The sequence below is a fragment of the Solanum stenotomum genome, chromosome 6 (genome assembly GCF_019186545.1).
Source record: "Solanum stenotomum isolate F172 chromosome 6, ASM1918654v1, whole genome shotgun sequence".
In the NCBI taxonomy this organism is placed as follows: domain Eukaryota; kingdom Viridiplantae; phylum Streptophyta; class Magnoliopsida; order Solanales; family Solanaceae; genus Solanum; species Solanum stenotomum.
The window spans coordinates 11270027-11281474 of record NC_064287.1 but is presented as its reverse complement, the minus strand read 5'-3'; positions in this window follow the sequence as shown (position 1 = coordinate 11281474).

Below are 11448 nucleotides of genomic sequence, written 5' to 3'. Positions count from 1 at the left end.
AATGTTTATTATTGTTGTTGTTAAGTACCTAAGAAAGGTTTTCATTTAAAAGTGTTGGTTTATAGTAAGGTAAATGGTCGGAGTGTTTATGATGGTTGTTAGTATTGTGAGTATGATTCACTAGTTATGCTCTCGTGTGTTATTACTTTTGTGGATGGATCCCTAGTGGTGGATCAGGGGTACCAAATCCTGCGATGTTCTCTTGGTTGAGGGAAGATTGGGAAGATTTGGTTATCACGAATGACATAATTGGTGTTGCCTTGGAGATGTTAAAGTATTTTAGCAGTTCTACATGTATCACCTTGCTTATGAGAATTTATAGAAGAGCTACCATGCGTATTTGTGGTTGTCCGGCAATCTTAATATTCTTCTAGTCATCGAGGTCATGTATCGATTATGTGTGGTTGAATGTAGGGATCATTGGGTCCAATTTTATTGTTCTTAAGAGGTAATCTATAATTACTAAATCTTGCATTTCGATAGTGTTGCTAGAGGGGTTGTATGCTTAGACATATCCCTCGATGAATATCTGATGTCTAAAGATCAAATTTGTTATAACTTAAGCTCGTGGGAATTTATGTTGTGGGATGGAGATATTGTTAAGAATTATGATTGTTTGGGTATTATAAGTGTGTGTTGGTTGATTCAGGTTCACTTCTATTTGTAGCGAGTATTGACTTGAAATTTTATCATGCTTAAGTGCTAAAGGATTCGTCCGGATAATTGTGTCAAGGTCCTTGATAACATGTTGTAGATGTGTGTACGATCAACTTTGGTGGTTGTTGGGAATCACTTTTGTTGTAGTTTAGTTTACATACAACAATATTTATCACTCGAGTATTAAGATGAATTCATTGAGGCATTGTATGGGAGGATGTGTAGGTGTTCAATTGGTTGGTTTGAGGTTGAAGATGTGAAACCTTTGAGAGTTGATTTGGTGTAAGATGTTCAGGGTAAGGTGAGAAGTATCTAATCTAAGCTTCTAGCAGCCCAGAGTCAACAAAAAGAGTATATGGGACAAGTATCACCAGTTATTCGACGATTCAGATACTACATCATTCTTGTTTTAGCCCTTTTCTCCTAGTTTGTCACTTAGGGATGAGTGATAGGTAAATTGGTATCTATTGTAACGACATGTTCCCGTTGTTATAGAAAAGCCAATGGGGAAAAAAATTAGGTCTGAAAACTTTTTCGTAGTAACTTGGGATTTCCCAACCTAGTCCAGATTTGGACGAACTCAGAGTTGTTAAGGTGTAGGGAAATATGGTAACGATCGGGTGACTTATTTATAATTTCGATTACAGGATCGGTTAGATAAGTTGTTAAGGAATCTGTACGACTTAACAAAATTAAATTCGGGTGAGTAGAACACCCGAAATCGATCTTAGCGTGAATGGTGTTTTCTGAGCATCGTTGGTTAAAGGTGTGTTGTGAAATGGAGGTCTTGAAATTATTAAAATAGCTCACTGGTTAAGTACAAGCCGCTGGGGCGGGATTTCTACCACCAGGGTGGGGCCGCTGTAGCGGGGTGAAGACCGATGTGGCAGGTCCGACGCGACTTACGGTCGTAAATAAACCCCAAAACGTCTTTATTGTGTACTTTTTTATCTTTGGAGCTAAGGAAGTAACCCAGGCGATTCTTGACAGTTTTCCACCATTCTTGAGGCTAAAGGTAAGATTTTAACCCCCCGAATCCGTTTTTCGATCCGTAGAACATAATCGAATGGGTAATATCGATGGAGGAGGGTTTTGATCTAGAATCTATGGTGGAAAAAACCCTAAATTGGGTATTAGGATCTTGGGTTTGGTCTAGGGTTATTGGGTTTGTTATAATCCGGATAATTAGACCTTTGATTGTTGATCCTTGCGTTAATTGTATATATTTAGACCACGAACAAGCGGGAAGAATCCGAAAAGGATGATTCAAGTGTCTTAGGGGATTCAAGCTTGGATTTGAGGTAGGTGATGGTTGTGATTTCATGTTGGTGTGATATATGTTTGTAATTGCTCATTATAATGCATGTATGTATGTGAATGTTGCATTATTGATCACCCTAATTGTCAATGAGGATAATCGAATAATCGTATGCCATGAATCACCTCTTGTTGTATGATTGTGAGAATATACATTGTGATTGTAATTGTGGTTTGTTGAATGGATCGGTTGCCACGTTCCGGCATAAACATGAGATCGGTTGCCACGTTCTGGCATAAACATGGGATCGGTTGCCACGTTCCAGCATAAATATGGTATTGATTGCCAAATTCTGACATAAACATTAGATCGGTTACCACGTTCCGGTATGCTAACAGTTTGGGTGTGGGTTTCATGAGAGGATCATTGAATTGGATTCCGTGAGAGGACCATTGAATTGTGTTGTGTATCTATTTGTTATGATTACGTTCATATCTAATGATGATTGATATTGGAAGATTGTATATTGCTCTAAATTGATAACCAATGTGTATTATTGAGAACGTGATGCTACATTGATCCTGAAAAGATGACTAATATTGTATATGTTCGATATATGCCTGTTTTATAATGTTTTGCTTACTTGCATGTGTTTCACTTATTGGGATAGCCGCGTGATCCTACCAGTACACTGTGGTTGTGTACTGATACTACACTTGCTTGTTCTTTGTTGAGTGCAGGGCATCTTCAGGTAGCTATTGATAGACCTCAGCTAGGTGACTATTGAGCGTGACCGGATTCAAGGGTGAGCCAGTTCTTTCAGGCTACCATAGATCTCTCTTGTTTAAGTTTACTCTTTTCGGACTCGGGCTATTTGTTTAAGGTGTTTGTTTAGTTTTAGGGTTTTACCCCTTGTTCTTAGACTTGTCGTTAGTAGAGTTTTGGTATATTGACTTTCAGGTTCTAGGGGTTGTTCTTCCGCATTAGTTTGGTTAGTTGTTTGTTAAAACCTTTGGAATTTATGGGAACTCCGTATTTTTATTGTCATTTAAACCTGCTTCTGTATCTTTAAATGTCTTAGTTTTCATAAAATTTCTTTGTTTGGGTCATAGTAATGGTTCTCCCACCGGAGGGTTTGTATGGGTGTCAATAGGGGTGCGCATCGGTCGGTTCGGTTCGGTTTTAGGTGTTATTGGTTCGGTTTATCGGTTTTCGGTTTGTAAATACTTCAAACCGATAACCAAACCAATAACATATTTCTTATCGGTTTTTGGTTAATCGGTTTATGGTACTTAACGGTTCGGTTTTCAGTTTAACCAATAAGAAAATACTTATATATATTATATACACAATAAGAAAATTTTCAAATAAACTTTATGATTTTTCCAACATTTGGCATGAAAGTAATAATCATAAAAGTAACAATCATTTTTCTTGCAAGTTTAGACACTAGACACATTCAAAGGAAAAAGTGTGAAAGTAACAATTGTTTAACCATTAACAAAAAGTGTGAAAGTAACAATCATTTAACCATTAACAATAAGACTAGTAAATTTAGTATAGTCTTATTGGGTTATCGGTTTAACCATTAACAAAAATTATAAAACCGGAAACCGAACCAATAACCCAATAAAAAAATTTGCAAAACCGTTTAAAAACCGTTAGCCCAATAACCCAATATCAATAAACCAATAGTGTTTTTTTCGGTTCGGTTTATTGGTTAAATCGGTTTTTGCACACCCCTAGGTGTCAATCACAACGGTCTGGGTCGTGACACTAAGGTAACGGTCTTGGCGTAGCAATCCAAGACTGCATGGTAGGGGGATAACCAGTCCATGCCCAGAATCACATCGAAATCAACCATATCTAGCAGAATAAGATTAACTCTAGTATCATAACCCTGGATAGTCACTAAGCAAGATCGCAATACCTGATCAACTACTAAGGACTCACCCACCAGGGTCGAAACATGAACCGGCTCTGCCAAGGACTTAGACCTCATACCCAATCGGGGAGCAAAATAAACAGATACATATAAGAATGTGGACCGTGGTTCAAATAATATTGTAGCAGGCTAATGGCATAATAAAAGTGTACCTGACTCAGTCGCCGCTCTCGCCGGGGCTGCGTAGAAATGGCCCTGAGCACATTTGCCCGGTGCATCCGATCTACCACCTAACCTGTCTCTCTGAGCTCCTCCTCTGGTACCCTGTCGGTTGTCCCAACGGTCCTGGTCCTGACCACCACATCTAGCTAGAGAGGGCACTGCTGAAACTTGTCTAGGTGCAGGGGGAGCTAGTACAATCGCTCCTCGCCGTCGCCGGGGGCACTCTTTTGACCAATGGTCAAGAGCACTGCAATCATAACACTTTGAAGATAAACGCCCTGAGCATGCCCTCTTATTGCTGCCCCCTTGGGCCTCGTGATGAATATGCTACATGGATCGAGCATGGTCGACCACATTAATAAATGAAGGGCCGCTGAAAGCAAATGCTCTGTGTCGACCCTCAGATGGTACCGCTTTACCCACATACAAAACAACGAACTCTCTCCTCTTCCGTGGGCAGGATCATGGTATCATGGCGGGACAACTCATGGAACCTAGCCTCGTACTCTAAGACGGTCATAGGGCCCTACTCCAATCTGGAGAACTGATCACGAAGCCTATCCATGACGCTCTGTGGTACGAATCGGGCCAAGAAAGCCTCTTACAACTCACCCCAAGATATAAAAGGCAATCCAGCTGGCCTGGATTGTCGATACGTGTGCCACCATTGCCTGGCTGGCCCACGAAACTGATGAGCGATGAAATTGGATCCTCTCCACTTCACGATGCCTAAATACTGTAGTTTCTCCTAGCAAGTGAGCAGGAACTCGTGGGCATCCTCCCCAATCGCCCTGAGAATATCTGCGGTGCCAACTTCTGGAATACCCCCAGCATCTTCAGCTCGCGCAGTGGCACATCCCCGTCCTCTAAGTCTGGCTGGGCGGCCACATGAACTGGTGGTGGCAGAACCTCTAGTGCCGCTGCGGCAGGTTGACCCTGCGGTGCTGGAGCGGGAGCTGGTAGGGGTGTGCAAAAACTGAATCGACAAATAAACCAAACCGACAAACGTGTTATTGGTTTATTGTTATTGGGTTATTGTGTTAACGGTTTTTAATGGTTTTATAAAAAAAAATATTGGGTTATTGGTTCGGTATTGGTTTTAATATTGGATTATTGGGTACACCGATAGCCTATTAAGACTAGTAATTTACTACTTTTACCTATACATAAATATTATATATTAATTTCAATACCTTAGTTGTTACTATCTTTGTCTTTTAGCCTTCAATTCACACTTCACAGTGACTTCGAGTTCACAATTTCACATTAAAATCTAAAATAAGAACTCTATTCCTCTTAATTTTTCTTTGTGTTACGCTTTTATAGTTCTTTTCATGTTTGTTATTATTGTTTCTATTTTATGAGCATTTGTAAAGTTACATTATTGTGTTTTCGCATCAAATTTATTAGAAAAGTCATATATTTATTTTATAAGTATTTTCTTATTGGTTAAACCGAAAACCGAACCATTAAGGGCCAAAACCAATGAACCGAAACCCATAAAAAATATCTTATTGGTTTAACATATTTTAAAACAAAAACTGATAAATCGAACCGATAATACATAAAACCAAACCGAATGACTGATGCACACCCCTAGGAGCTGGAGCTGGTGTTGGGGCTGGTGCCTGTCGCATCTCCCCAATAGCTGCTAGTATCTGAGCCATCATGGCATGAAGATCAGGAGTTGCAGCTGGTGCGGGTGGTGGCTGGGTTGGCCCCACTGGTTGTAGAGGTACATATGTTGCCTGGGACTCCTCCTCCCTATCTCAGGACGGTGTTACGGCCTTGCCTCGACCTCGGGGTCAGCGTCTACCCCAAGCTAGGGCTCTATTTGCAGGCCCGGGTGCATCACCCCCAGCCGCGCCACCTCGCGTGGGAGCCATCCTTCAAAAGAGTGAAACAAGTGAGATTTCAAGGAACCAATAAGACACACGCTACACGAAAGTGAAACAAAAGAGGAAATTTTCCTAAAGACATCATCTAGCCTCCCGAAGATAAGTTACATACGTTTCCGCATCGATCCGCAGGACTCTACTAGACATTAGCTCTGTACAAGTGAGACCGATGAACCTGGGGATCTGATATCAACTTGTCACGACTCGATTTCACGAGTCATAATGGCACCTACTATAACCCACCAATAGGTAAGCCAATCCGTAATCTGAAACAACAAGTAATGGGTCTGAGGGCAGAAACTAAACAAGAGTAGGCAAAATTTAAGAAAACAATATAAATAGGCGAAAGCAAATCAACATATATATACAAATAAAGATCCCTCCCAAAACCTTGAAGTCATTAGTACAGAGCTACTAACAAAACGAGTACAAGTCCCAAAAGTGGACCACAAAAGCTAGATTGTCTCAAAAGGTAAAAGACAAATCTATATATACAGATGGAGACTAAAATAGTACAAAATGTCGTGTGCTCAGCCCCGTCTACGAATCAGACTACTCCAAGCTCGATATCAACGCTGGCCACAGGTGCTCAGACCTGCATCACGAAAACAGATGTAGAGCGTAGTATGAGTACCAAAACAGCAAGTACCTAGTAGGCATCATAGGCCGACTGCACTTGAAAAGTAAAGGCAATATAAAAAGAAGGAATAACACAAGAACGGAAATCTAAGTAAACAATGGAATACACACGAGTGTAGAAAGAACTAACGAAAGTAATCTATAAGCTAACTACACCTAACTGGGGCCCCATAAGCCCAGAAGGTACACTCGTGTGCAAGTTTAAATAAAAACCCGAACGGACCCCCATAAGCTCGGCGAGTACACAGAATAACTATAACTAAAGAGAATTGTATATGAGAACCCAACACCGGAGAACATCGAACAAGAACGTCAACCCCGATTAGTAGAATCTGATAGTACGGAGGCCGAACCTCGAACCGGATGCTCACCAGAAGTACCCAAGTAACCAATCACAAGTATCAAGTAACTGAGGCCGGACTTCTAACCGGATGCTCTATATAAGTATCCGGGTGATCGGGGCCGGATCTTGAGCAGATGCTCTTTGAAAATATCAATGAGGTCAAGGTTGGAGCTTGGATCTGGATGCCCGACAAAGGTGCTAATGTAGCCGCTGAAAGAGTCTCAATCGATCCATAATCATAAATGTCCATGGAACACCGTATACACTTAGCCAATCAATGTAAGTCCTTGGAACCGAATCGAAAACCAACTTCAAATAGCGGAGCGGAACCCAGTGTCGCCGACGTAACTCGTGAAGTCGTAGTATCGGAGAAATAAAGATAACTATCATCGGAGCAAGCATATCCCTAGCTAAGGCCCAAACTATTAGACTTAAGTCTGCTATACCAGTCTACAGGGATCTAAGTGGACTGAGCGACGTCGGGGTAAAACTAAGGCCTATCGGTTCTGAATCATGCATTTCTAAGGCAAGCCCTAGTCAAACATAAACTAAGGCCCAATATGCTTCAAATAAACAGTAATCAAGCATCCAAGTACTCCATATAGCAAAGAGGTTCAATTAATAACACATAGCATGCTCACAGTTACCCGGTAATTCCTAAAATAGGCCGAAAACATGATTTCTAAACACCTATGCATGATTCAATAACTACTCAACCCAAATCCCAACTAATCAACATGTATTCACATTCTCAAGCTCAATCTAAGAGAGGGAAGTTATAGCCTACCTGTAGGTCGATCGCGCGTGCTTTAAAATCACTTCTCTGGAGCTTTCCCTTTACGAACAACCTCGAAACGCTTTCACGCTATCAAAAATAAAATCATAACGTTATTACGGTCGTTTTGACACTAAAATCACAAGAAACGAAGATGGATCAATTTTGGGGTCAAAACAGGAAAAGTGGGACCCGCACTAAAAATTCCGAAATTAACCCCAAAAATAGGTCATAATCAGTTCCCCGAGCTCATGTCCCAAAATGGGACAATTTGCAACTCAGAAATATCACAATATCAACATGCAACCAAAACCCGGATTTTCTCAAGAATTAGAAATGGGACAACAGCTGAAATCAGTAAATTTACCAGAAACGGAAGGTCTACAGTGAATTTCAACAATACCACGACGTTATTCTCGAAAAAACACTCAAAATAGCCACTGGAATCATTAAATTCAGACTTAGAATGAGAGAGAAATCAAGTCCCAAAATATCCCACAAATTGAGTTCACAAAGTAGCCATGACAACAGGTGAAAACGAGAATTTACCTCAAACGAATGTCCCAAAGCAACTTCCGAGCTCACTAACGTGTTCTCCTCGAAAAATCTCACAACCTAGCCTCTTACCAGTTTGGAGCTCTATAGCTCAAGATGTTCAACTTTGAAATTTAGGGAACGGCTGAAAATTGTTGTCTTATAGGCGAGGGCACACCAGATACAGTGCACCAGCAGATTATTTCCATTTTTGAAGTCTCTGATGAGGTGTTCGGGATCCGTTCGTAGCCCCGAGCGCACAAACGGACTATGCTACCCCACTAAATTCTATGTTTCGGACTCAATGGTGCAGTCAGAATTTCTATATGAGGTCATTTTGACTGAAAGTGGGTCCCACACCCAAATGTCATTTTTAGCCCAATTCCACAACGAGCCTCGGGATTAGACCGGAAGCCTCGGGAAGTAAACGAAAGATCGTTCTAGACCAAACTCGATATTCCGGAACTGACCACGCTAACGGAATTTTCATCCGAGCGTGTTTTCCAAGAATGTTGACCAAAGTCAACCTTAGGCCAAATTTCAATGGCTAAAACATCTAATGGTCCAAACTCGCACTGAAGGCCTCGATACTCGTGTCAACCATGCTACTAGCCTAATTTGGCCATTCCAGAGCTGATGGAACCGTTAGAATTCCATTTTGAGGTCGTTTACCTAACGTTTTGACTAAAGTCAAGTTTCAAAAGCTCCAAAACAGCGAAACGGGCATAAAACCCAAACAAACGATCAGGCGACCGAATAGTCAGTGCCAGCAAGTCATAAATGACTTGGGGTCGCTATAGGAACGCTCTAAACAATGAAAAGGAGGCATTAAGGAAAAAATAACCTGAAGGCTCATTACATGGGGTCATTCCTGATTTCAAGTACCATATCTCGTCTGGGGTATAGACTTGAATCATAACATATTTTTCTGATCTTATATTTATTCATCGATATTTACAAGTCGCACATGTACTTTAAGTTATGGGGGATTACAGAATATCTGGGAGGTCACATCTTTGCATTGTTTAGACAAAGAATGAGATGTAACAAAAGTTTCTTCACAAAGTCCTAGTGAAGCGAAGACCTTTGTTAGTGGTCCATTGAAATATGTCGGAAAGGAGGCGTTAGAGATCAATATTCTCCTAAAACTCTCTTATTTTTCGGTGATTTTTCAAGTCCTGAGCATGGGAAGAATACAAATCATTGATTAGAGAAAATAACCTCCCATGGGTAAAACTAAACTGCAGCTAGGAGGATGACATGAATATTAGTGTCATGCCAAAGAACACTCGGACTGCACATCATATTGAAGGTTTTTTTCTTAATTTTTATTTTTCCTTTCACCATAGGCTTTGAGCTTCCCCTTCCCGATATTATTGAGTAATTTTATCAAAGGTGTCTGGTTATACTTTCTCCCCAAGTTTGGAGGCTTATCATATGCATGTATACAACGTCTGGCTGACTGGAAAGGATTGAACTTTTTCCTAGACCACCTACTTCTTTATATTCTCCCCGTCAAGCTGGCGTTATTCATATCATCTCCCAGAATAATTAGTTATATCATCTCCCAGAATAATTAGTTAGTCTTGATTACAAACTCCGAGCATGACTTTGATCGAGGGTAGAATGACAGGTTGGTGGTCGGCCTTATGGAGCAGTTGGGACCTTATCTGTGTCATCGAGACCTTACCGTAAGATTTTGAGACCAACTGAACTTCTCTTTTTTTTCCTTTGTTTCTTCTCCATATATCTAATGACTATTAGATTTGCTTCATAACATTTATGGTTGTTCACGTCGAAGTGTCCGGTATTGCAGATTGGGTAATTAAAGGCGATCCTTTGGGTTTCCACCGCGAGGAAGATATGACTTAATTGTGTTCATGTTTTCCAGTTTGACAAGGGAAAAATCATGGAATGTGATTTCCTTTCTTTGACCGTTATGTTGGGTGTTTCTACACCACTTGTAATTTTTAACGATTCTTACAGGTTTAACTAGAAAGAAGCTTTCCACTCGACCACCACTTTCATATGGAGCTATATATATATATATATTGTCTCCATTAGTCAAGGCATTGACTCACGCGTTGTCAGATGGATAAGATTTTTCATAATGTTCAATCTTTTTATTTATTGACTTGACATTTGTGGGAGAGTCAATCTCATACATATTCGACATATAATAGTAATTGTTTATATGAAAAATTACTTTTGATAAATAATTACCGATATTTTTTTATTTATTATTATTTATACAATACTATGATATATCTGCAATATGTATTAAAAGTGAATTATGTATGCAATATATATATATGTATTACTCCTATAACTGTTTTACAATATAATATAGTATGCTTGTTTGGTATGAAATTGATACATTATATTAAAATGTGTGATAAATGTATTATCTATTAATTAAACTTGTATTATAATATTCTTTGTAATATGTTTTAAAATTGTATTATAAACGTATTAAAAGTGATCAAATGAAAAAAATGTTATTACTATAAATGGTAAATAATTTCTTAATATAGTATATTATGTAAGTTATCACACACAATTATATAATTTGTCACATTACAAAATAGTCAACTTTTAGTTAAAAAAAACACAATGAATATTCATTTATAATTTAATTTAATTTTATAATATGAGAATATTTTTATGTCGATTGAAGAAGAAATAAGGAGGGGAGACAGACAAAAATAAAAATATTAATCCGACTGCTATTTATTTTATATTCATTTACTTATTTGGTAGTAAAATAAATAGCAAATGTCAGAAGTTACATTTTGATTTATTTAAATTTTCATTGAGTTCGAGTTATCACGTAGTCTAATTATAAGTTTTATAATAATTATTACATATTTATTCTCCGTCCTGAATTTAATATTCGCTATAGATCAAAATTTTACATTTGATAATAATTATCATATTGGGTAAAACTTACCCGCACCGGGTACACCAAATCAATACATGCATGTCACGTGTTTAAATTTATAATTTATTTTACTTAATCAAAATTAATTAACATGTGTTTTACTTCATTAAATCACGCAATAATAGAAATTGCATTAGTTTGGTGTATACACCCGGTGCGAGTAAGTTTTTTCCTATCATATTTGTTCCGCTTAGTTGTTTTGTTATTATTTTTTCAATTATTCAATTAATATTTTTTTAAAACAAAAAAACACATATATGATTTTACATTTCAATATTCTTGTGGTTATGACAATT